This window comes from Camelus bactrianus, chromosome 3 (assembly GCF_048773025.1).
Source record: "Camelus bactrianus isolate YW-2024 breed Bactrian camel chromosome 3, ASM4877302v1, whole genome shotgun sequence".
NCBI lineage: Eukaryota > Metazoa > Chordata > Mammalia > Artiodactyla > Camelidae > Camelus > Camelus bactrianus.
In genome coordinates, this window is record NC_133541.1 from 155456652 (window position 1) to 155483567 (window position 26916).

Sequence of the window (26916 nt, forward strand, 5' to 3'; positions counted from 1 at the left end):
ATATTTTAGTGGATATTAATTTCTAGTTTTGTTGATTGAGGTCTATATTTACTTAGACATTTCCCAGATCATTCCTTGCTGTTATGTCACATTGCTGTAAAGTTTAATTGAATTATGAAAAGAACACTCTAGGTTTGTTTCTGAGGCTCAGTAATCTATCCTTGGTAAAGATCCAATGCCCCATGACCAGAAGCCAGGGGAATATACATACTGGTACAGGCATGACTTAAAGAACTGTCTCCAACCTGAATGGAAGGACCCTTTATCAGGTACTCTTAACAAGACCATACACACCAAAGCTGAAGGAAATGGACTTTCAGATTCATTTCCTATCAGAAACAGCCCCTGCTGTGCACTGGCCTATAGAGCACTGCTCACCTTAAAACAATGCCCAAATGGAGAAGAATCTACCAGGTCAGGATGAGAAGAAGTCAACATCTGAAGAAGACTGCAGACCCAAGACACAGAACCAGGCCTGTATGCCAATTACTTTGATAATTTCTCCTACCTTTGATTATGAACTAATCCAGCTGCTAAGTTTATGGTAAATTACCTATGTCTAGTACTTCTGTGTTACATTGGTGGGTTTCCCTACTCCAAGGCTCTAACTAGATAGCCCTCAGAAACGTTATTCTAAAAAGAAATTATAGTTCTGTTTAGGCCACTATTGATCTTACAAGGTGGGAGACCTCACCTGGCCAATTAATACCTGCTCTGACCCTGACCACAAATATGAAATTTCTGATAAGATCACTCAAACTCAATCAGGAACACAAGGAAAATTTTAACCCAAAAATATAACTTCTCGACTATTAAATTCTTACTCATGACTTTATAAACGTTACTAGCTGAATTACTAATATTCTGTCTATATAATAAAATTGTTGTCTGTTACATTTCCCAATGTGTAACTAGGCCTACAAAATTGATGATGGCTAAACATCTTGAAGGAATAGATAAAATTTATAACTCTTTGTAAAATAATTGTAATAGTGTGATTCTAGTTATGGTAATGAGCAACGAAGGGTAAACAATTCCTGGATCATAATAGACTAGTAAGACAGGCGATCCAGAGAACTTTTAGTATCAACAGGGTCTGATAAAAAACTAACACCTTGAATGGCAGCTCAGAAGATACTTCACCTGAAGTAGGAATGAGCCATCCTAGCACCGTGGGACAAAATTGGTCATGAAACGTCTCTCAAAATATTGGTCGAATTTAGGACCAAGGGGGAGCACTGTGAATGAAAGTACTACAATGTGAACGAAAATACTGCAACCATGTCTGTAAACAAAGAATCCTGAAGCCAAGCCATTAGCAGCCACTGCCACACCCCAGCGACTACAGGCCTGCAGCCCAGCCTCTCAGCCACTCATATTGGTGCCCTCTGAGCAGACTCAGAATAAGAAAGGACAGGATACTTGCCCTAGATAGCTAGGTGCTTGTTAAAGTATGAATTCAGTGAGTCCAAATGTTTGCTTCCTCCCATACATAGAAAACCACTAAATTCTTGAACTTGAGATACCTGGCTTTCTTTAGATAACAAGCAATCTTTTATTGTTCCAACAACCTTGTCTTTGTTGTAAAGCTCCTGTATATCCTAGCTCTTCCCATACCTCTTGGGAGCAGTTCCTCAGAGTGATCTGAGAGGCTGTCATTCCGGCTTGAGTCCTCCCGCCAAATGAAACACAACTCTTAATTTTAGGCTGAACGTTTATTTCAATCAACTCCCAGAATAGACACAACTCATCACTTCTGTAATGGAATACACTGGATCAGTAACCAAAAGCGTGTTCTAGTCCTGAAAAACTACTGGTTCCTCTTTCTTCCTGTCATTATACAGTCCCACCAGAACTCATTACTTTGCTGTCTGCTCATCTGGTAACCAAACTCAGAGAAGAGTCAACTCAGCAGACTGCCCTACTGGGGAGAACAGCCGGCAAAAGCACTGTGGGTTGCCTGCCCTCCCGCACGCTCTGCTGACCCCTAGTGTCCTCCGTGGAGACCAGGGCAACAGAGCTTTTCCCAACAACTGCAAAGTCCCACACGTTAAGAAAATCATTTTATTTTATACGATATGTTACGTATATACCCATCTCTGAAAACAGCTTTGCCAGAAGCCCAAATCTTCAACATTAATCAGCAAAGGCAAATCCGGCCCCTAAGTGAATACAAGTTTTAAGACGATGGTAAGGCCTCCAAAGTTCTCTCCACGACCATCAACCAAACTGCCTGCAGGTCTGCAGGTGCAGGCGGCAACATGTCTGCTTTTAAAGCAAACCCATCCTGCCCTAGGGTGCTACAATGTCCCTCTACGCCCTCCCAACTCAGGGTAAGAGCAGCCGCTGCAGAACCTCACAGGGCAGCACTGACAGGACTGGACACAGAGGATCAGAGCTAAACTAAGCCTTCTGATGACACTAGCTTGTCACTGTGTCACTTTACAGATGAAGATATATATAGAGAGAACTGGGGTGATCTTGCTCAAAGTCACACAGCTAATAAGTGGCAAAGTCTATAACTCTGCTCCTCCCTCCGGCGTGACGCCCCAGCTGGGATGCCCACAGGGTTCTCTCGTGCCTGCCTGACCAGTCCTTTCCTGTCACTCATAACCCACCACAGTGTCTGAACCTAGCCTGACTTTTCAGCATCTTTTACCTCCAGTCTCTCAGGAACAAGGCTGCTCGGGCCACTGTATGACTTCCGGCTTCCCAAACCCTCCGTGCTCAGGGTGGTCTTGCCTGTGCATCCAGCACCCTGCTCAGAGGGTCTTCCTCCCCTGCAGGAGGACGTTTCCACTCTCCGCAGGGACACCCCCTCAGGGAAACCCTCTTCTCGCCCTCAGCACAGCAGGTGTCCCAGGCCACATCACGAGCTGCCCCATTAGGACTGCTGGTGCCCAGGTTTGCCAGTCAGACCAGAAGCCTCAGAGCAAGGGATTATGCCCGGGTCTCCCTGCAAACCTACTGCCCGCCTCACAGTCCCCAGCCAGCAGGTCACCTGGAAGTCACAGCAAGAGCCCCACCCAATCCAGAAGTCTCTTCATTTACCAGCACCGCTGAAGACTGGTTTCCAACCTTTGGTCAGTTTTGCACAAAAAGGCACCTTCCACTGTGAACCGGGGGGGGGGGTTTGCTTATGCTACTCACCCTTACTGGAAACGTCAAGGGAAACCAAAAGGCCTTTTCTCGACAATTTTTTGATGACACCCTCCCACCCACAATACTCAAATATTCAAGAGAATTGGGTCCACGTGATTTTGTTTTCCTTACGCTGTGGCTCAAAACACTGCGGGTTTCTTTCTCTTTTGAGGGTATTTGTACTAAGTTTATAGGCTTTAATCAGCTTTTGTCTCACTCTTCAGTATCCCTAGCAGTTGCCACATCTTACTCCCTTCAGCAGCCTCCCTCCCAACATCAAGTCTAGGAAATCAGCTGTGATGAGGGGCCCAGGGGCAGTCACAGAAGATTCAACTAAGGCACAGAGAGGCGACATAATTTGCCCAAGGTGATCAGCTTCAACCCCTAACAGTGTGTGTCACGTCCCTCTGTTTAACTCTTATGCTAAGCAAGTTAACTTTTTGTAGATTATAGTTATAAACAGATGAGGTATCAAAATATACACAAGGACACACATCAAATCTAAGATGTTGATTAACTCCACTATTTTGTTTCTATTTATTTTATTTCTCTTAAAAAAATTAAGAACCTCTGCAGTCAATAATGCAAAATGTTACTGGGTTTTAAATCCAGAATATAGAGGTGTTAAGTGTGTCATTGCTCATCCTTATTTGTATGTTCACAAGACAAAATGATTTGAAAGACTCTCTCCCCTCCCCCTACTCACTACTGGATCTCACCAGAGCTCCCAGTCCACACATCTAACAGCCTTTCATTTACCCACAGCTGAACTCATCAGATTTTCCCCAGAATTCCCTCTGCAGGTTTCCCTCATCACAGCACAGCAGGACTATCATTTACCTCATTAATCCACCCAGAAACCTGGGCCTTACTCCATTCTAACTTCACAGACAGCAATCATCCTTTCCTTTTTACCATCGAAACATGTCTTCAATCTGTTCGCTTTAACACACTAACCGTCTCACCGCTCAAGTGGAAGCCACCAACACTGCACTCCTGGACTCACGAGTCTCCCAAGTGGCCCTAAAGCCGCTCTCCCCTACTTGAGACAAATGGGATTGTGTCACTCCCGCGCTTTTAGGACTCTTTTCAAACCCACTCTTCTTAGAAGAAACTCCCAGTTCTTCACCTGGTGAAGGTCTTTGCCGTCAAACTGTCAGCTCAGGGAGGGCAGGACATGCCCTCTCCCCTTGGCCCCACCCTCTGGCAGAGCATCAGCATGGGAGGACCTGCTGAGCTACACCAGCCTGTATTCTAAACCTGGTCTTGATTTCTTAGCAAACTGCTTCACTTATCCATACAAATCCAAGGTAGATTAGAAAGATTTTAGATGTTGAGCTAGACTATTGATTTGGGGATTTTGCACTAGCAACCTGCAAGTATATGTTCTAATGATTCTGTCTTCTAAAAACCACACCCAGATTTAAGTAGTACTTGTGGAATGTCTTCGGAGTAAAAGGGACTGTACTTTTACAGATTTTATATTTTATAACATGAACAAACCGGACAGGGTCACAAATGGAACTGTCTCACAAGTGACAGAAGACAGGTGAGAGGCATATAGCAACAGGTCACAAAGATGGTAAGAGAAACGTTGATTCTCCAACACCTCAAAAAATTTTTGAAAGAACCGGAATCTCTGAATTTTGAAAGTAAAACACTATCATATAAAGAAATAAAATAAATAATCCTCTTCATCAGTGTTTCAAGATCTGACTGCAGAATTTTTAGCAGGCCATACTGAATCCTAGCACAGAAAAATCAGATGGACTAGTGGTGAGTAAGTTCCAGGGAAACGGCAGCAATTCCTCCACTTGTAAGAGGACACACACTCAATTGTCGAAGGTGATTTTAAACCACATTCTGGAGAAATTCAGAAGATTCAGGCACCGATTCTAGATGGTGATGACACGGAAGGACGGGTTGGATGCATGCTTCTAACTGAGTCACCGGCATTCTTACACTGCAGGGGGAAACGGAGGCTCTCAGTTATGAGCAGAGATGTTCCTGTCATGTCTCCCAGGCCGTGCCTCGGGTACTCAGTGCCCTGCAGCAGCCTGGCCCCAGGCGAGGACCCGCAGCGTGGCCCACTCAACCAGGAGGGGCACTGTGCTTGAGAAAGCCCATCCCCGATGGGAGAAAGAGGGACTGGTGGGGTTGTGTGTACCTATAAATGATCATAAAAATACACCTGCATACATTCATTTGATTCAATTAATATTAGCAGGCTATTTAACAAAATTTCAATTGTCAGTGTTAATTTTACCATTCCTTTCCTCTTGTCCCCTGCACTCTGAGACAGGCTTAGGCTCTCTCACACCTGCAGCTCTGATGCAATAGTTGTGAAGTCATTTTACTTTGCTGCAAGTGTCCTCGCTCCCCGTGTCGCTGTGACTGTCGTCTCTTAACAGAGTCAAATGTCTTCCTGGATCTCTCCCTGATTTCCCTGCTCCTGCTTCTCAGATCCTGAGATAAAGAACAGGTGAAGACACATGACTAGAAAAGGCACTGTGGACTTGACCAAAGTCCTCAGTGACCCCTTAGGTGAGTGCTGCCCACCCCTTACCTTCGATTCTCATCTTTCTGCCCAGGGTGACATCCAGACAGGAAAGAGTCTTGGGCCCAATTTAAAGCTGTGAGGCTTGGGTGCAGGGAAAGGTGCAGGAGCTGGTTCTGGAGCCGGGCCCCTCCCCACCTCTGCTACTCTCTCTCCCGAGGCCCTGCCCCCAAGCCCCCAGGCTCCCTGATCTCCTGTCCTTCTCTTCTACACTACTCCAAGCCCTTTTCCCCTTCCTTTATTCCCTGATTATCCCCAGCTGGAGTGATTTTTTCATCACAGCATCTAAAAAAATTTCCTACAGCTGAAAAAGAAGTCTCCAGAGGTCAATGCCCACATGGTGGTTCCTGTAGAGAGCCCCTGGTTAGGGGGACCCTCACCAACACTCACAGGGCATCAGACATGTTGCAGGGTCGACCACCCCCAACAAGAGTTTGCTGTGACCCCTATGCCCGCACAGCATCCCTGTTCACAAAACTGTAGTTGGGCCACTTATCCGTTATTAAGAAGCAAAAGTAAAAAAATTGCTCATGTTTCTTACTAAAATTATCTATGACGTGGAAAAAGAAATTGTAATAGAAAAGAACAAATTTGACTCCATGTTAGATGTGTTCGTTTGGCTTTAAACCTGTACCCTGTTTTCTAGGCTAAGACTTGTTATCTCTGCACCTTTTGTAAAAGAAAGTTGCCTTTAGCCTGAAATATCCAGGAGGGCCTATTCTGCGGGCTCTGATCTTTAAGGATGTTAGCTATTCTACACTTATGTAGAGATGGCAAGTTGCAAAATAAAGAATAAACTTTGGTTTTTTTGAGGTTTTACAGGGGCGCCATGATTTGACCCACATGGACAGCTGCAAGAACAAAGGATTCCAAGGAAATCAATTCGTACAGCAAGAAGTTTGCAACAACCAACCACACCCCCACCACTTTTTAGTATAAAAGGAGACTGAATTCTGACTTGGGGAAGAGAGTTCTCCTGGATATCAGTATGCCATTTTCTGAGTCTGCCAGCTTTTCAAATAAAGTCACTACTCCTTACTCCAAAAGCTCATCTCCCGATTTATTAGCCTGTCATGCAGCAAGCAGAACGAGTTTGGACTTGGTAAATAAATGACTGCATTAGAGGTAGTATGTCTCCACTGTTTCCTCATTTCCAGTATGTCACAACCAATCAATTTTATATGCTGTTTAACAACACGACCAAAAAACCTATTATTCGGAATTGATTCCATGGAAATAAAATTATTTCTACTCCTTCAAAACTTTGTTCTTTTCTATTTTATTTTGTTTTGCTTATTGAAAAGAAAATAAAAGTCAAATCATTTTATTTCACGTATTTTTTATAGCTACATATTGTAAATACTACAAACATATATAAATTGCAATAAAAATTGTTCATATATTAGTATAAAGATATATACACAATCAAAGCAGAGTAGGAAAGGAGTGGATATTTACTAAAAATCCACTGCACATCCAGTCTTTTACAAGCATATCCTGGAATATAAGATCTATTATCCAGGGGTCCACCACCCCATTCTCACTGCAGAGTCCCATAGTAATCAACCTCCAAGGCACCAGCATAGAACCACGCGATCACTATTTTATGTATAAATGAGGGAATTAGCTCATTCAATTCTAAACAGAAACCTTAAAATAAATACTGAACTTATTTACAAACAAAGAAAATTGGACACAAAAAAGTACAGTTTCTCCCCCAAGTCACAAAGATAATTACTGGTAAAGGCAACATTTGAACTCATCTGCCTGATTCTAAAAACTAAGGTGGAAATCCCCTTCGACTGTGGAGGTCCAGCAGCACAGCCTATCACCCTATCTTTGTTCAGATCTAGCATTAGACAGCCTGAGACAGCACCCCATTCCTATGGAACTCGAGGGCAAATGATAACAATAAGGATTTTATATTCAGTAGTTTCTTAGGTCTCATTTATATAAAGTGTCAGCAGGTCAGCAGAAAACTCTGGGAAATATGAGTGGGTCCAGAGCTTTTTGCTGGTAAGAAACAATCTATCAGGACAGAGTGTCCTTCCTATGAGAAGCCTCATGGACATAAACTAAAGGCAGCTGAGCAATGAAAACTAGCAAGACCATGGAACTCAAGCAAGAAAGATCCCTGCCATCCCCCACCCAGTTGCCTTTTCACCCACATGGACAAGATGGCAGAAGACCCAGGTTCTTGTCCAAGTTACATCATCATGGATTCTCACCCATAAAAAGTTATGACTCCATGCTGTCTTAAGCCCTTTCCAACTCAAATATGATTACACCAATATCTCAGCAGAATGTCTATGTCTTCACTTTCTCTCTTCTATTAGGATACTATATCTATGGCCAAAAAGCAGAAATCCAATTAAAAACACCATGCACGAAGGCTGGTGAAAGTCTGCGTAAGAGACTTTGTTCTCACGCTAAGTGAATGAAAACTCAGAAAAAGTGTTCCTTCTCCCTCGGCAAGTGGGAGGTAGCCTGATTGTGTGTGTGTTTTTGTGCACGCGTGTGTGTGTGTAAATCAAATACAATGCATTCTGGGATGTGTACAGATTTTTTTATGTTACTGTCATTTCATGAGGATGAGCCAACCTTTAAAGTAACATGAATCTAGTGTTCTGAGAGAGTCCCAGGATCTTTTGATGGAGGAGGGGAAAGGGGAAAGGAAAGGAGGAAAGAAGTAAATGAAGCAAAGGAGTAAGAATACTACTAGGGAAAGGCAAGACTTTAATTTTGTTCCTACTTGCATCACACACAAATTAGGGACTGGCTTTCCCCCATGTCTCGTCAAGCACTGAGTTGCAGAAGAAGAGGCGACAGCCCATTTCTCACTGAGATTGTGACTGTACATGGCATCTTATAGACACAAATTATTTATCCTGATCAAACACTCAAGCAGCAGGCCGTAATTCTCCTGTTTTGAGAGACAAGAAAACAGGAGTTCAAAGAGGATGTATAACTTGAGAAAAGTCAGAGGACCAGTAAACTAAAGAGGATGAATTCAAACTCAGATCTGAATGGAGAGTCTGATCTTCCCACTCCCAGGGCTGGAAAATCCTTAACAGACAGGCTTCCCAGCTCCCTGCATTGTTCCTGGCACCAAGCATTTCCCATGGCGATGGTATCCTGTTCTCACAGACACAGTGTTCTGTGCAGCCAATAACCTCCATTCGACCTTGATCATATACCTGCCTCACTCACCAGGCTTCTCCATACAGGCAGGAAAGCTGGCTTTCAAGTGCGTACAAAGCCACCACTGGTCTTACCTGGGCTCTTCAGTGGCTTTTCCAGCATAAAGGCAGCCATGAAAGTGCTCACAGTTTGTACATGAGCCACACTACCTCTCTCCATCTGTCTCCCCACCTATACTACTTAGCTATGACCATTTTGAGAATCTTGGAAACAAATTTTTAAAAACGGAAAAGAAACTATTCTGTAACAAGTACTTAATACTTACAATTTTAAATGACAAGTTACAAAGTGAGTATTTACAAATTGAATCTGCCTTCCTAGGTGTCAGTTTTAACAGTTAAAAAATATAATAGCAAAAAATTCTCACTTACAAAATTAACAAAAACTTCAACAATAATCTGGAATAAACTCAAAAACAATGCCCATGTTGTACATGGAGAAACACAGGACTGTACTGAGGGGTAAAGTAAGAAGTGTGAATGCAGAGACATCAACATATTGTATGGAGGAAAGCAGTTTTGTAAAGATGAACGTTCTCCTAAAGATAATTCAAAACTTACTAAAAAATCCCATGACAGCTCTTATCTGTTTTTTTTTAACTTGAACAAAATATTTTGGAACTCTTCAGGAATAATAAAGTCATAATACTAGACAAGAAAATTGGGGATGGAAAAAAGAATAAAAAAAATCGCACTGTCAGATATTAAATAAATTTTTACAATATGTAAGATATAGCACTGGAGTAAGAAAGTAAGACTGACAGAAATAAACCATGAGCTCAAAAAGAGACACTAGTTTACATAAATATTTTGTACAGGTGGGATTTCAAATCAAAGAGCAAAGTATGAATTCAATAATTGTCTTGGGACAATCAGAGAATCACCTGGAAAAAAACAAATTCTATTCCAGTCATAATGACCACAAGAAAAATTACAGATAGTGATGTAAATATTAGAAAGTACTAATAACAGCAAATACAACTCTTTGCTTATAGTAATTCAACTTCTCCTCACTATAAAAAGTAGTATTATCATCTCCATCATAGAGATTAAAAAATCCTACAGAGGAGATATATACCATTATAAGAAAGTATTTCTAAGAATACTATCAAGGATAAAACCCAAAAAGAAGACATTTACTCTCTTAAGATTATTTTCGGCCACAACAAAAATAAACCTACTGAACAAAATGAAAGGCAAGAAATAACAAGAAAAAGCTCTGTGATACATGTTAATGAAGACAAGGGGTTAATGTTCATAACATACAAAGAGCTGTCACAAAGCAACAAGAAGCTCCCTCACTTAAATGTGTGCAAAGGACAAAAGGGATCATTCACCTTTTAAAAGTCAGATGGCTAATGAGTGAAAAATGCTCAATACCTCACTGGTCATCAAGTGCAAACTAAAACAATGAAAAAGCAATTTTGCTCATCATATTGGCAAATGTTTTTAAAAAATATTCTAGGTAGTGTCCATCTTTGAGAGAACAAACTGAGTGATCTTTTTGGAGGACGACGTGTCAATGGATATGTAAACTCTGAAAAATGTGTGTACACACAGACTGAACTCCATTTTAGGAATCGTTTCGTTTAGAAAAAAAATCAGTTCAAAAACATGTACTCATCAGAGCATTTACACAGCACTGTTTACAATGGTGGGAAGAAAAGCTGAAGTGAAATCATATCCAGCGATAGAGAATTGGTTACATAAGTTATTCTACATCTTTTCATTCCCCGCAGGAGAAGGAATTTCTAGAGTCACTTGAAAGGAGCCTGTGATGTATGTAATTGTCTCATCCAGGGACTAAATTTCCAGAAACCTTAACTAAAGGAATACTCATACAAGATCACAGGAATGTTTGTACAAGGAGGACGCCAGTCAAACACCCTTTCTGACAGTGGAAAATGGAGAAAACTTAAGTATCCACCATCAAGACAATGATGCGGTAAATCAAGGCGAGCTGTGGGCACTACGGGGCAGGCGTTTTGGCGTGGTCCAAGGCCTTGTCCACAGTACTCTCCCACCAAATGTGTCCTTACACAAGAGACCAAATTTACTGCACATCAGGAGACCCCTCTACTCTATCTGAAAGGACCGGGTGAGTCTGGAGTGGGAGGACGTCTATGATATACACCTCAGTGAATAAACCGAGCTGCACAAAACATATAGTATGGCCTTATTCTTCAATAAAGCATATATACACACACATATACATAGATTTCTCATATACATGTATGTATGTATGTGTATATATATATGACAGGCATAAAGGTCATGAAATATATACACCACATTGTCAGCAGTTTTTACTCTCAGGAAAAAAAGGGGAAGGGATGTAGGGGCCTTTCGGTACCACCACAGTTCTCTTTTCAGTATTTCAGTTAAATATACTTGGAATTTAAAAGGTTATTTAAGTCCGAAGTAAAATGGACGTTGCCTCCACAAGACAGAATGCTATACTGGTCATTAAAAATCATGCCAGGGGAGAGAGAATACTGTAGAAAAACGTGTAATAAGCCGAATGGAAAATGGAGGTCTCCACAAAGTAAACAGGCACAGAGTGCTCGCTCGTTTTTATGACAGACGTAATACACACTGATGAAAAGAACAGAAAATAGATGTTAAAGTGTTAATTATTATCTCAGTAGTGGGACCAGGATAGACCCTTTTGTCCCTTTTTTCAGACTTATTATATTAAATACACATTATTTTTCATCTGAAAAAAGCATTTTTAGATGTCTAGTACCACACATTGAAAAAAATACACGAGTACTTACAGAAATAACTAGGAGACACGGCAGCAGCGTCACACAGTGTAGAACGGGCGATCCTGAATAACACCGCGCAGTTACATAAGGACCCACAAAGTGAGAGCACCTGCTGTCACAGGGCGTGGCCCCCTTCTATTTGTCAGTTGTGTCTTCAGGGCTGAGGCAGTTCTGAGCACTGCCAGTGTCAGTGCTGGTGTCTGGATGGATGCCACTGGAGGTGAGGGCACCTGCAAGCCGAGAGGAAGAACAGAAATCATCCTCTGCTTTTTCTGTCTTGTTTCTTTGTTACTTTTGAAGAGAGGTGTAAATAAGATAAACTAAATCTTCCCTACTAAAATTTCAGTAATGAAACCGTTTTCAAAGTGTTCACAACTTATATTCTGCCTATAACTGTCTTTTCAACAAAGCATCATATTTCTTAAATGTTAATTAACTCAGTTAATTAACTACATGTTGAAACCTATTAAAGAACATGAAATGCACTATGTAAAATCACCACGCCTGCAGTGACTGGCACAGCTGTCTTGATAGCAGTGCAGTCAGCCCCCACCATCCCGTGGCCCTGAGCTCCTGATGCTGGTAAGAGAGCACGCTGCCACCTCAGATGGAGAGAAACGGTGAAAGCGTTTTCTGAAATCTACCGCACTGACAAAACATAACTGACAAATTCGAGGCTCCTTTGAGGCTGTCATTTTCTGTTTCTGGCCAACCCCCTCAATGAGCAGAACCACCCCATTCCCGAGCCATGGGACTCACGTGGGAAGCAGTTTTGGAGAAATTTCCAGGTATAGAATGTAACAAACTATACATAGATCTCTGAAAAAAGAAAAGATGCAATACTCTGATTTTGGAAGAAACTCAAAATATTCTCCTAAGCCTTAGTAGCTGGAAAGGCTGGGCATCTCTTAAGCCACTTATTTATTTCACAGCCAGTGAGCATCTCCCACAAACCCTGTTTCCCTGTGTCTGCTGGGAGCCTCAGGCACACTCTTGCTGTCGATCTTATAAGTCACAGGGCTGAGGCGTGTGTCTCACGCCTGCAACTCTCACACAGGCTCGCCTCCTAGCCTCACTGTCTGAACTTGGCCCCATTTCCTCACCTGTTTATTTGGTATCTGTTCTTCTGTAAGCTGCCTGAAATGCTTTTTGGAAAAAGTCAGAAGAATCAGTGGGTAGAGAAATGGACAGATGGACAGGTGAGAGTTGGGGTGTCAGAGTGACTCCAAGAAAAGGGGAACAAAGAAAATTTCCTGTGCAGAACCCTCTTCTAGTCAGGGAAGAAAACCACCACGGAGAAGTGTGAAGAGGCAGGTGGCTTAGGACTGTTTCCTGGATTCCACCAAGAGATGAGAGGGTAGAACTATAAATAATAAAAGAAAAAAGCATGCATGCTTGAAAAATATATCTACAATATGTACTTTCTAAAGAATAGATTCAAATCAGCACGGCCCAATAACACAATCCTTGGGTATTTACAGAAGTGAGAATCCCATCTCCAAACCACAAGGCATCCCTTCGGAGCACTAAGAGTCTACACGGGACGGTCATAAAGTTGTCACCGCAAAAGCGATGCTATCCTGCCCTTACGAGGAATGAGCAGCTGTGCTCGGGCCTCCCACGAGCGCCATTTACACCCCACAGCACCTCTACGGGAGAGGGACGCCTAGCAAGCCCCATCTCTGCAGGACAGAAAACAAGTCCGGGAGAGGCTAAGCTGACCTACCAGTTCTCCATCTCACAGGATTTGTCACTCCAGAGCAGGACTCGGACTAGGACCCACGTTTGTAACCGCAGTACTACCATGATTTGTGTGCTTTTTGTGTGTATAATACATTTGTTTCCGGCATGAAAGGATATTTAACAAATATTCGGTTGTCTTGTCTATCTCATTAGCTCACAATCTTTATATTTTTGAACTGTACTCTTTTCCCCTGGAGAAAGGAACGGAAAGAGCGGGGGTCAGAATGAGATGGTGCTCCATTCTTTATCTGTTACCTCATCTCATCCAGTCCCCAACCAGGGAGAAGTAGGAAATGTTCTCTTCATCTTTAAAGAGAGAGCTCCACTGATGGTGACTTACTCAAATCCAAAACCAAGTCTGGGGGAAGGGCACAGACAGCAACCAGAGAAGTATCACCCTTAGGAAGGAGAAAAGAGATCAGGGGAGGGCTCAGGGGGTCAGCCTGATTTAATTTCAATGGATAATATAATACCACAGACTAAAAATACTAGCATGCAGTGAATTTGCTATTTCTTGACATCTAGCAAGTTTTCATAGCCCGCATGAAACATTATCGTGAACTAGTGCAAGGAAGAGTCCACACGCAGGGAAAATCAATGCCACAGGCAGGCTGAAACCCAGGCTGGAGGAAAGGAAGAGAAAAGGCATAGTTAAGAAGAGGGGAAAGTCTGGGAAAAAGACATCATCACAAGGACTCTCCAGCATCATCCAGCAATCATATAATCATTCATTCAAGAGAGAGTTACTTAGGTCCTATTTTGTGCAAGATTTTACACAGGGCAAAGCAAGAGTGCAGCATCCATGGTGGCAGCAAGTGGCGGGGCTATAATACAATTCTGATCCTATTACCTTGCACAATTGTACTCAGTATAAAGGCAAAAAAATAAGGTAAAATAATACTATGTAAACTCTACGCATTGTTGAAAAAAATTAAAGAAGACCTAAATACCTGGACAGACACACCACGCACATTCCTGGATTAGATGACAGCGCTCTTGGGATGGCAGTGCTCCCCAGAGCGATCTGTATACTCAACGTGGTCTCGATCACAATCCCAGCGGGCTCCTCTGCAGTAACTGACTAGCTGCTGCTACTATTCATATGGGAATTCGAGGGACTCAGTAACCAAAACGTACTTGAAAAAGAAGAAAAACATGAGAGGACTTGTAATTCTCAATTTCAAACCTTACAACTGAATCTCCAGCTGAGATTAGAGGCCATTTTTAAGTTATTACTGGGTTTATCCTTATTTTCAAAATTCTGTACAATGAATATACCTGTTAGAATAAGAAAAATAAAAAGTAAGGTATTTGTAAAACATGCACAGTGATTCATTCATTAGGAAAAAAATTATTTTAACTATAAAGAGGTAAACAAATATCTAGTGAAAAAGGACTACTTAAAAACAAGTGTGCATTTACAATTTTCATAAATTGAAAACTGAAAAGCACAAAAACATCAAGTTTCTATGGAGACTAGTGAAACATATTAATAGTTATTTTCAAAAATTCTAATTGAAAAATGAAAACTCAAGAAAGGGAAAATTGTGATTGACTCCCAAGAGCAAACACATGGAGAGAAAAGGCCTAGAAATCACAGTTCCTTTAAATCTGCTTCTAACTCAATAGGAGAGGAAATTCCTCACTTAGGGGACAGTGGAATCCCATACATAAGACATGATACACAGTACAAACTGCAGTAGTATCGGGAGTGAATTTCTTAGAATTCTAATGTTACAACATTGCTGAAAAACTATAAAAACACTGACAGACAGATTAAAACACACAGTCATATATATTATATAGAAACATATGTAGTCTGCTCCCATGTTGCATAGAAATACAAACATATTTGTTCATTTTTAGGCACTGATTACTTTATCCCAGGTAGAATATTTCAACTAAAAGAAAAAATCAATAATACACTCCTCTTGACAAATCTACTTGATAAGTTACTCTGCTATGTAACCATAATGTGTTTAAGATAGATCTAAAATTAGTGAAAAATCTTTGTATGGTTTCTTGAATTGTTCTCAAAATTCCAAGCTTAATTTTCAAATAGATCTGAGCAGTATTTCTATATTATCTTTTCCCTTGTGAAATGAACAACACAGTCTGTTGTCAAAATTCTGTCCTTAAAATGATTCACGAGCACCGTTTCCTAACAAAACTGCTGAACAGCAAGGCACTATCCAGACACTGTGACCAAATAAATGAAACACAAGGAAGACAGTGACCCTATCCTGGAGGGCTTATAATCTGTGTCAACAGCGGGTTTTTATTTGATTGGTTTGATTGGGTAGCAAAATAAAATCAATCAAGTACTTTCTGCTTTTAGCATTCTATAAGTCATGACTGTTTTTAGTGTCATGAGAAGGAAAGACTTAAGCATGACTTGATTAGGTCAACTAGCAACAATCATCACTGGAGAGTGAGTAATAAAGAAGTTAACTGATAGAAATGCTTCTGCCTACATGAGACCTAAAATAAATCTACACTGATATCCGAAAGGAAAATGAGGAGATGAGGTCCCCAATGAGAAAACAAACAAGGAATCAAAAAAGGAAAGACGTTTTCATTAACGATTCCAGGCAGTAGTGGAGCATGGTGGTGAGGATCACAGATGTTTGGGACGAACATGAGTGCCTGAACTCCCACAGCACTGGGTAGCTGTGAAACTGATATTTCAGAGAAATTTTCTGCATCTCAGTCTTCTATCCATACACTGGGGACAACAACCGCACCCATCTCCTAGAACGGTCCTACGAATTAAGTTATTTTATATATAAAATTTTAAATAAAATACCTCAGATTTTAAATAATACCCCAAAAGCACAAGGAACAAAGAAAACAGAGATAAATTGGAGTTCATCAAAATTTAAAACTTTGCTTCAAAGGGCACCATCCAGAAAGTGAAAAAACAACACACAGAAGAAATTTTTTTCAAATTATTTATCTGATAAGGAATTTGTATCTATAAAAAAAAAAAGGACCTCCTACAACTCAACAATAAAAAGGCAACTCAATTAAAAGGTGAATAAAGGATCTGAAATGGTATTTTTCAAGGAAAATATACAAATGGCCAATAAGTACAATGAAACGATGTTCAATATCATTAGCTGTAAGGGAAATCAAGTCAAACCCACTAGGAGAAACCGCTTCACACTCACAACAATAGGTTATAATAAAAAAAAGAGTAACAAGCACTAATAAGGACACAGAGGAAGCGGAGCACGCAGCCCTTGCTGGTGAGGACGAAACACAGTGTGGCCACTTTTGGCAGGTCCTCAGAGAGTTGAACATTTGGTTTCTGAATGACCCAGCAACTCTGCTGTCTGGGCACAAACGTAAGAGAACTGAAAACAAATGTCCACATAAAAACTCCTACAGGAATATTCATGGCGACACTACTCATCACAGCCAAAAAGCAGAAACAACCCAATTGCCTATCACCTGATGAATGGGTAAACAGTGGGGCCCAGCCATACAGTGGAATATTAGTCAGCAATAGCAAAGCATAGAGTACTGACCCAGGCCACAACGTGGACAAACTTTGATAACGTTACTCAGTGTGAAATAAGTCAGTCACAATAGACGGTTCCACTTACATGAAGTGACTCGATTTAAATGAAATGTCCAGCACAGGCAAATTCACAGAGAGAGAAGAGTGGCTCCTTGGGGCTGGGGGAGGATGGGGAAGATGGGAATGACTGCTTATGCATACGGGGCTTCCTGTTGGGGGAATGAAAATATTCTAAGATTAAATGGGATGCATAATTCTGGGCATAGAGTAAAAACGACTGTATATTTAAATGGGTGAATTGTATTAAAACTGGTAAGAAAAAAAGCACCTCGGGCCAGTACCTTCCCTAGTAAATGCAAATTGCTAACTTTTATTAGAGGAAGAAGAAACTGCCCTCAGCATGAAAGTAGGAGATCAGCAAATGTGAGTTAACCAAAATTGGACAAGAGCATTTCACTTGAAACAGTTGCTGAGTGTACACGAAATATTCAGAAATAGGAAAATCAGTTTCACATCAGGAAGAAGCATTCTGCTTCAAATGCAGATCAAGGATTCGGCAAGCCCAGCTGCTACAAATGACCAGAGAAGAAACCTGGTTCTTAAAACAAGCACCAGAGCCAACAAGGAAATGGTGGTGAGGAAAGCAGGCAGCCGAATATCTGGAACAGTTTGCTACAAATAATTTCTCCAATGAAAATTTAAAAATAAAATGAAAGTGATAAAATGCTCTGTTGACCTCACGTAAATGGGCTTCCTTCGGTTCTCGACTGTTCTGTAACCCCGATTGAGAGACTCAGGAGAATCAGCATGTCTCCTGGGAGTCCCCAGGTGGCTGCCCACCAGCACGCTGACCACCATTACAGCTGCCAGGGTTGAATTGCAGAGAAGAGAACAACTTCTGAAAGGCACAGGAAATGTTGAAAAGGGAAGAAAAGGCTGCAGTCAGTCCTGGGACAGAGGCCCTCTGAGCAGAGGCCAGAAGGCTGCAGGTGAACTGCAGTGGCCGTGGAACAGGAAGCGACCATGGGGGAGCATATCTCAATTCTCTCCTCTCTCTCCATCGGGTAGGAGAGATAAACCTGCATCCTTCTCACCTGGAACTGTGGGTTGGCTGGCAGAAGTCTTACCGACATAGAATGATTATTCAAGTCTCTGTGGAAAAAGTCAATAAATCGAGAGGGAGTAGGGAGCCAACTCCACGAGCCTCTCAATTGCACCCTTATTTATTGTGTATAATCAAAGGAAAAATTCATTAACAGTTGTGTGATAGTAATAGGAACTTCGGGAAAGACAGTATGAAGCAGAGATTGTAGAATACACAATGAGTACAAAGGATTAGTGTATCTTTAGGGAAGTAATGGGGTGAGGGGAACAAGATACATTTTTAGACATGTGAATTACAAAGCAGACCACCAGACCAGCCAGGTCCTTGTTCTGTGGATCATAGACTATCTAACAGCACACAAGCTCAGCGTTTATACCTGAGGGCCTCGGTCCTTGCTTTGCAACCAGCAGAGTGCTACCTAAAACCTCAACTATGCAAGCAAAGCATTGTCTCTGCTTTTTAATGCAAGGAGACTGGAGTGAGGATGTACAGGCACTTGCTTGTAAAGCAGTTTTTAAGCATATATTTTTCTTCTTAAAGTTCACAGGCGGCTGGAGTGTGTTACAATTTGTTAAACCAATCATGGGCTCCCACATGGAACCATTATGGAGGACACCCTAGGATGACAAATCCTGCCTCTGGGTCTTTTCCTGCCATCTTCAGCCACTCTAGCAGGGTCTAGGCACATCCGTGAATAACGATCCAACAGAACTACCCACACTCTTAACTCCTGGTGCTTGAAACTTAATTTTAGCTCTACACAACTTACCGTAGAAAAGTTTCAGAAATAAAAGGTATAATATTCCTTTTATATCGCATCATATTACTGATTTTTCTGATTGCCCTAAGTTGCTTCTACTTGGTAAAGCACATAATTCTGCAGGTGAATTCAGTAATTTCCATTGGGCATATCTAGCCATTTTGGGCTCTCTAACTTCTATTGGTCAAATACCGATACACTTAATTGATTTCTTTGTTTATCAATTTCAGCCGGGAGGAGAGGGAGTGTCACTCTTTTCCTCAGCCCACCCTCAACCCTTTTCTCATCAACTCAGGCCTCCTGAAAACAAAACAAAGGATTTGTTTCCCTTCTACTCTTTCCACAAAACCAACAGGAAACATCAGCCTGGAGAAAGAATTCAACACAAATGTTAAAACAAAAATCTATAAACCTGGAGCAACTCCATCTCCGAATCATGATACACAATGACATGAGAGTAAGTGTGTCACGCACAAAGCACGCGTGAGCCTGACCACCTGATTTCTATTCTTCAAAGGAAGGAAGGTTTTCATATTTTTTATTATCATTCTTTGTCATTGTTTCTGAATATGCCAAAAAATAGTTTATGAAAGAATTATGCACTGCAATAACAGGTTACTATTGTATCAATTATAGAAGGCATTCAGAGGGGATAGGAAAAGCCACCTCTGTAAAAAATGCAAATTTCTTCCCCTGTTAAGAACACGTATACAAAATGCAACAGAGAATTCAAATTCTTGTGGAGAGGAGCAAAAGCCACAGAACCAAAGCAAAGTCAATAGAATGAGTTAATTCAGAATTCACTGGACAAACATGCTCAATGCATTCAAATAATTTTAAAGGCACACTGCAAACCATTTACTTAATGATCTGCAGGCTAGAGGAAGCATTTCCTGCTTTAACAGACAACAGAAATCAATAGGGTGCCCCAACAAACAAGGACCAAAGAACAATCAGGTTTTTAACAGCTCTGATAAATCAGCATGTTCTAAAGATCAAAATCCAGAAATTTTAAACATTCATTCACACCACAATGAAACAAGCACTTAAAAAAAAAAAAACAAAGAAACTAAGCACATAGATCATGTACATAGATCGATGAGGACTTCATGTACCGCTGGAAGTACAGGCTATAGCCTTTTACTTGAAAAATAAAACTACATTTAATGATAACTGCTACAACACATTTCATCATTCATGTTGCCTTGAAAAATCTGAGGCACTTGTATCTGATCAGAAAAGCAATTCTGGGTAATAGTAGGTTACAATTCAGTGCCAGTTTGCTTTAGAAGAAAAGAGAAAAAAAAGCTACTGTTTCTCATATCCTGCACAAAGTGTGAAGTGCCTCCCGGCCTCTTTCTCCTCCCGTTTTCTGAGCTCATTCTCCCCAACCCTTCTGAAACAAGTATGAGAACCTCTTATTCCCACCAATATGCAAAATGACAAAAGAATATCAATTTATTTGTGTAAATATATGCCTATACCTTGAACTGTAGGAGAAAGGTATCAGAAGTCCATATGGAACTTATTTCTAGATTCCTGAAATCACACACACAAACGTTCACACAGACACAGACACATACCCCCTGGATTACTGGGCACTTCACAAGTTTAGGAATTCCAACTTCTAGAAGATAACTTTGTAGTTAGTTTAAAATACAAATCTGTCAGCTTTTGAAAGCCTTGATCATCTGCTAAACCATCCAAATATCAAAGAGATCCAATTAGCTTTCTCTGTAGAATGTAATTTCACTTGATGGCAAAACAGACCCTAAGAAGTACTGGATCAAAGATTCGTGTTTATCACTACCTATGATCGTTTTTAAGCACATTAACAGATTCAGAAATGTATGTCTCAACAACATTTATTCTTATTGAAAAAGCATACGTGTTCAACTCTCTATACAGTGACTAGGTCCCATGATGGTGTTTAAGAGTTATTTTGTGTATTGAAATATTTATTTTCAAGTGCAGACAAGGAGGGTGTGTATTACTCAGTTGTAGAGCACCTGCTTAGCATGAACAATGTCCTGGATTCAGTCCCCAGTACCTCCAAAAAAATAAATAAAATAAGTGCATATTTAAAAATAAGAATAAAGTTATAAAAAAAAAAAGCAGACTAAAATGCACTGCAATCTATGTGCTACAATTATACTAAAAAAACAAGTGTTTCTTTCAAATATTGACTATATGCCAATCACAGAGACAATCACAAATCACACCTGAACCATGACGTGTGATTCTCAACAACCCTAAGTAGACACGGATGAGAAACCCGGCACTGAGGATGAGGAGACGGAGCTCGGAAGATCCGGGGACTCTGACCGTCCTGCTCCCCGTGCCACCACGTCAACCCAGCGCAAGCACTGACAGACCTGCTCTGAGGGGACACCCAGCTGCATGGAACATTGGGGCATTGGGGAGTCCCAGAAAACACTAAAAATTGTTCAGTGAAAACCCAGCTCAAATATATTACACTTTGCCACATCCTTTAAAAAGGGAAAATGACTGAGACCTATTTGATGCCTCCGTGTCCTTTCTGCCATCATCAATTATTTGCCCTCTCAGGATGACCAGTGTTGAACTGGACCCCATATGAAATGCACTCAGATGGAAGAGCTTTTAAAGTTATTTTACGAAGTTTGTAAGACCCTGTCTATGCCTCACACAGGTGGTCATCCATCACTTCTCACCGGTTTGGGCGTACCACCTGAAATCACTCCTTTCTGCTTTTTAAAATCCCTTCATCTAATCCAGGCTTTTCAACAGCAAAGAAGCACCTCAACCACAGACACTGGACAGCTTTTCACCAAACGGACTCGAACAGCCCATCGGACTAACTGGAAACCCTTTTCTTCTATTAAAACCACTTCCAGGTACTTCATCATTTTCTGATTGGTGGACTTGGCCTCTGACTGGCCTACTCAGAGAGCGCCCAGCCTCACATGCGGGGGTGGGAGTGGACCCTGCTGTTGGGGGAAATCAGTGAGGAAGGCGGACATACTCCCGCCAGGTCTGCACGGGTAGAATTGCCACAACGTGCTCAGAAATTATACCGTCATCACCCCTGGGCTCCCATGGACTTGTTTCACATTAACCAAACTCATGACACACTGATGAAAGAAAACCAGAAACTTAACTTATTAATGTAACAGAAGACGTGAAACTATGAACCAGACTGAAATATCAGAATTCAACCATGAGTACATTTTCTCAATGGCCTAATCACGGGGAGGCAGTCACACGGCAAGCATGGACAGAAACAGAGCAGGAAGGGTTTCTAGATTATCTCAATGGACTAAATTTCTGTTATAAGAACTGATCTACTGCCTGGAAAACAAATAACGCCAATCATGATGCACTCTCTGTGGACAGTGGCCAAGACATGACTATGAGCATCTGTGTAACTCTCCTTTCCCTGTCCTTTCTGGGCTAAAATATGCACAGAGGTACAAAGATTCAGGGATGCAGATAACGCTAAACACCCAAAGCCCATCTCTGGGAGCCTCAAACCAGTCAGCCAGGGTTTAAATACCAGCTCTGCCACTTACTAGTTCTGTGATTTTGGCCAACTTACCCTCTGTGTGCCTCAATTTCCACACTGTAAAACTGGGATAACAATCAAACCTTCCTTACTCGCTTGTTGAGAAGATTGAAGGATTCATTTCTGTAAAACTCTCAGAAAAGAATGTAGCACATTTTGGGTGTTCAACAAATGTCAACTTAATATCAAAGTGATTTACAAGTCTCCCTTCTAATCATCTTATGTGTTTCCTGGCTAGTCTAAGTCCCAAAGAAAATCCTTATTTCTCCTTTTATAAACTCTTGGGGAGGACCCTTCTCTTCCATCCCACCACCTGTTTAAACCGAGTGAGGGAATGCCTCCTAACCACTCCTCTGGGCCATGGAGAGTGCTTCTCCATTCACACCCCTGGCCACTGGCCCACAGCTAGCCCTCGTCACACTAACAGAGTGAGGTGTGAGTCCGGGGAGACAAGCAGGGCATTTGAAACCCTTCCTTTCCCTCCAGTGTTGATCACCATCGGGAAGCACTTGGGATGCTAGGCTCCATGGCAGGACAGCCTTGTGCATGAACGGGCAGGTCCTCTCAAGGGAAGGCTCGCTGTGTCACAGAGCTACATGGGACAGGGTGAGACTCTAATTCTGGGACACAGTATCATGACACGCATTTTCCCACAGCCCTGAAGTTCATGGAGAACGTGGCTTCATCAGTAACAAATAAGACATTTATCGCCTGCCTAATCTTTTGTGTCATCTCTCAGTTGGCTGCTGGAGACAACATGTGTATAAGTATTGGATCCATTTAAGCCCCAAAATATATGAAGTAACAAAGAATTCTGTTTCTTAACATTGGTTCAGGGCGACTGTGTAACAGTTCTGACTCTGCTGATGCTTAATTATGGGTATAGGAACTAAGGAACCTCCTCAAATATCTTTCAGCATAAAACCAGCTTTTCTTATTTTCCTGTTTCTTAGTAATTGCCAAAGACTCTCAAATGATGGCTTCACACAAAAAAGCAGCTAAAGTTTATGAGCCCTCTTGACATACCCACTGTGGTAAACACTTTACATAATTTCTAATTCTCACAATTCTACAAAGCAGATATGAATGTCCCCATCTCACAGACGAGGGAAAAACTCAGAGCAAACTGACTCAGGCTCACGTGGCTCAGTGGCAGCACGTGCAGGCAAACCCAAGTCAAAAATCTACACCCCTTCGCATATGTACCAAATCTCCTACCACCAATTAACACACAGCAGCGGGGTCAATACTCAGGGAATCCAGTACACTTTTCAGCTTTAAAGTGCTCCAGAGGCCGCTTCTAGCTGTTTTATAAAATCCCGGCTCACTGACTTCTAACACTGGAAGAAAAGACCGATTTTGCCATTGTTTGCACAGCAAGTCTGAAATGTTCACAGCGAGATGACAGAATAAGTCTAAGACATAAGCAGAATAATTTTTCCAGGTAGACAGACATAATGGACATTGTGCTATTCTGAAGCACTAAGCAACGGAATCAAAACAAAATAACATTTGTTAAGCCTTCTTTTGCAAAAGGAATATTAAGACTGTTAGAAGGTGCAACAGCGCCACCTATGGCTAAAATGACCTTCCAGGATGCCGGGAAAGATGCAACACAAAAATTGCCTGTATGATCAGAAAAGAGAATCAGATAACTAAAAGCTTATGTAGCACATACTGCACTTTGCTTCGGGGGAAGGGAAGGGTATTCAGTAATTAATCTGATATTGCTAATACTCCTGAATATAAACAAAAGACATAGGTTCATGGAAACTCATCTTAGAAGAGGAAAGTATCCAGTCCAGCCACTTCATTTTACAGGAGGGGAAACTGAGACATGGGTTCTGTCCTGCAATCGGCAGCAAAGCTCTCCCAGGCCTCATGTCTTGCACTGTAGCATAAACCAACAGATCTGTACTAGGCCTATATTCATAAAAGTCACGTTTGTATTTTTCCAACAGTAGGTTATCTAAGTATCTTGCAAAATAATTCTCAAAGAGCCAGGATATCATACAAGTTTGATGAAATACAAAAACATTTATTTACACAATAAAACAGCATGAGCTTTATTCTATTAAAAAAGTGACTTGTTAAATCAATGTTTTGATATTTTAAACCTGTTAAGAGTGCAGGAAAAAAAAATCAAAATTTTGTTTAATCACAAAAGAGAGAAGCTTATTCCCTGAAAATGATCAATGTGGATTTTACTAAACTTAATGAATCTGGTCAGAATCCCACGAATTTAAATGTCTGTGTGGATGGTTACACGGCAACATGAATTCTGAGTTGTAACAATACATATTCTGTGTAATTAATATTCAAGGTCGTCTGATTAAGGCAATTTAACTAGTCCCTGTCTCACTAGTATGATACAGATTTCATTAAAACTTCATACTACACTAAAAAAAAAAATGAATCCTTGTTACTTTAAACCATATTCAAATATATCATATATATAAATATTATAAATATTGAATATGCATCAGAAATAAGCGACACTCTTTAGTATTCAGAGTTGATCCTTCTAAAATATCTGTCATTCTGACAGCACATTTTTATTAAGCACCTCTTGGGTTCTTTGTATACAAGGCGTCTAACTCTCACAGTCAGACAAGTTAAACGATATTACTCAAATTTCACAAATGAGGAAATGTACTTAAGTCATGAAAACAAATTACATATTCATCATCAGGAAAGAAAAGAGTAAAGATTTTAGTTACAATATTCACTGACAATCTTTTCTTCAATACTAAGACTACATAAAACCAATTCAGTCTTTGTAAGTATTTCTGTCAATAAGGGCCACTAGAGAAAAACAAGTAACATCATTAACAGTGGTTGGACTTTCAAAGCCCACTTCTCTTTGGCACTATAATTGTTTTTAATGTTTTGTTTTTTGTGCTAACAGACCACTAAAATAAAATATTAACTTTTTAAGTAATTACCTGAGAATTAAACATTTGTGAAAATGTACAATTTTAATTTATGACACTCTGTCTCACATTCTCACTGGTGTCTCTCCTTTGAAGGCCTCATAAGGCTGAGATCACTAAAATCGGCCATTTATGGAGTCACAGCAGTTCGGGTAACCACTCAACGGGAGGCTGATTAGAGGAGCAATTAAGAATGCATCCTGTGCAGCCTGGGTTCCAGCACCGAGCTAGCCACCGCCAGCTGGGTGTGATTTAGGACAAGCTGCTCCATCTCTCAATCCCTCAGCTTCAAAAAAGGAGACACTGATACCTACCTTCAAACACCTGCTATGAAGTAAAACATGAGGAAAGCATTTTAGTGTTAGGTAGGTGTCCACTCAGAGCGAGTTTGGTCATTATGATGATGAGGATGGCTGTTAATAAATTAAGCTAGACCAAAAAGGAGAAATCACCTCAAATGAGAAACATTTTAAGTCAATGAGCATTTCCTTTTGGATGGATTGCAGAATGTTCTATTGATGTTTTTAATAAACCAAGTTTTGTCCATTAATTATAGATTTAAAGGTTCATGGACAAGTCTCCAGAAAAAGAATTAGAGGCCTCTAACCTCTGAATACTAAGAAAGTAAATTAAAAAAAAAATTATTTGGGAGATTATACCTCATTTGGGAGAGTATGTGCTTAGCATGCATGAGGCCCTCAGTTCAGTCCCCATAAACTCCATTTAAAAACTTTCTTTTTTAAGAAATGGAGAATTAAAGCAAAAAGATGGAGGAATACAGAATTTTTTAGAGACTCATCTCAGATTTAAGATGCGGAGAAAACATCCATTTCTCAGAGGAAATCTTGAGAACTATGTAAACAGGATCTGAGATGTCTAGTCTTCTAGCATTATTCATGAATTCATATTACCAAGTCTTAAAACTACCTGATAACCCACAGAGGTGATACTGATCGTAACACCTGCCAACACGGATCCAGCTCCCGCTAGGACTGCTCTGTTCTGACATCTCTGCTCCTGAGGCCTGACCAGGCTGAGAGCACTAAATTCGGTCATTCATGAGCATCTCGTGTAAGTCCTCCATGTGTGCTTCTAACTCTCCCCTCACCAGCCCCTCTGAGGGAAGCACTGTTCTCATCATCCCCACCCGCAGATAAGGCCACTGAGGCACAGAGACTAAACCCGTTCCAGGTCACATTGGCATTAAAGGACGTCTGTATTTCTGCTGTTTTGCTTTTGACAAAGGAATCTGACATATCAATTCAAGGGAGACTGTTAAATAGTCAAGTCTGTCAGGTCTTCACCTCAAAGAGCAGATACCATAAATTCCTGATGTAGGATGAGGCTGCCACCACAAACTGACTCAGCTTGAAATTAATATCCAAGATGAAGCAGCGGATTCACGTAAATATTCACGACTGTCAACTCCGCTCTCGGGTCTGGGCCCTTCACTGCCTGAACGGGGGTGAAATCCCCACCCGTGTCAGGGAGGGAAGCGCAGCTCTTCCGGGACTCACCCAGGATGCACGGGCTGTTTCCCACCCACAGGCTGTCCTCAACGATTAAAAAGCTCTCAAGATTTTTACACCATGCATAACTAAAAGACGTTTCTGCAGATGGAGCACTTTCTCAGGCTTAAACC

The 26916-nt window shown here is 41.1% G+C and overlaps 1 protein-coding gene across 3 annotated transcripts in view; it reads right to left on the reverse strand.

Moving 5' to 3' along the window:
* Nucleotides 1-26916, reverse strand: part of LOC141577197 (uncharacterized) — a 139488-nt gene that overhangs the window by 22215 nt on the left and 90357 nt on the right. The window contains exons 26-30 of one of the 3 annotated variants that reach the window (XM_074361342.1): nucleotides 14360-14545; nucleotides 13750-13807; nucleotides 13393-13600; nucleotides 12426-12485; nucleotides 11676-11896 (exon numbers count right to left, since the gene is read on the reverse strand). The gene's annotated coding sequence lies outside the window, so the exon portion shown is untranslated. The remainder of the gene's footprint in view (nucleotides 1-11675; nucleotides 11897-12425; nucleotides 12486-13392; nucleotides 13601-13749; nucleotides 13808-14359; nucleotides 14546-26916) is intronic. The other 2 variants (XM_074361340.1, XM_074361341.1) reach the window with 2 other exon arrangements.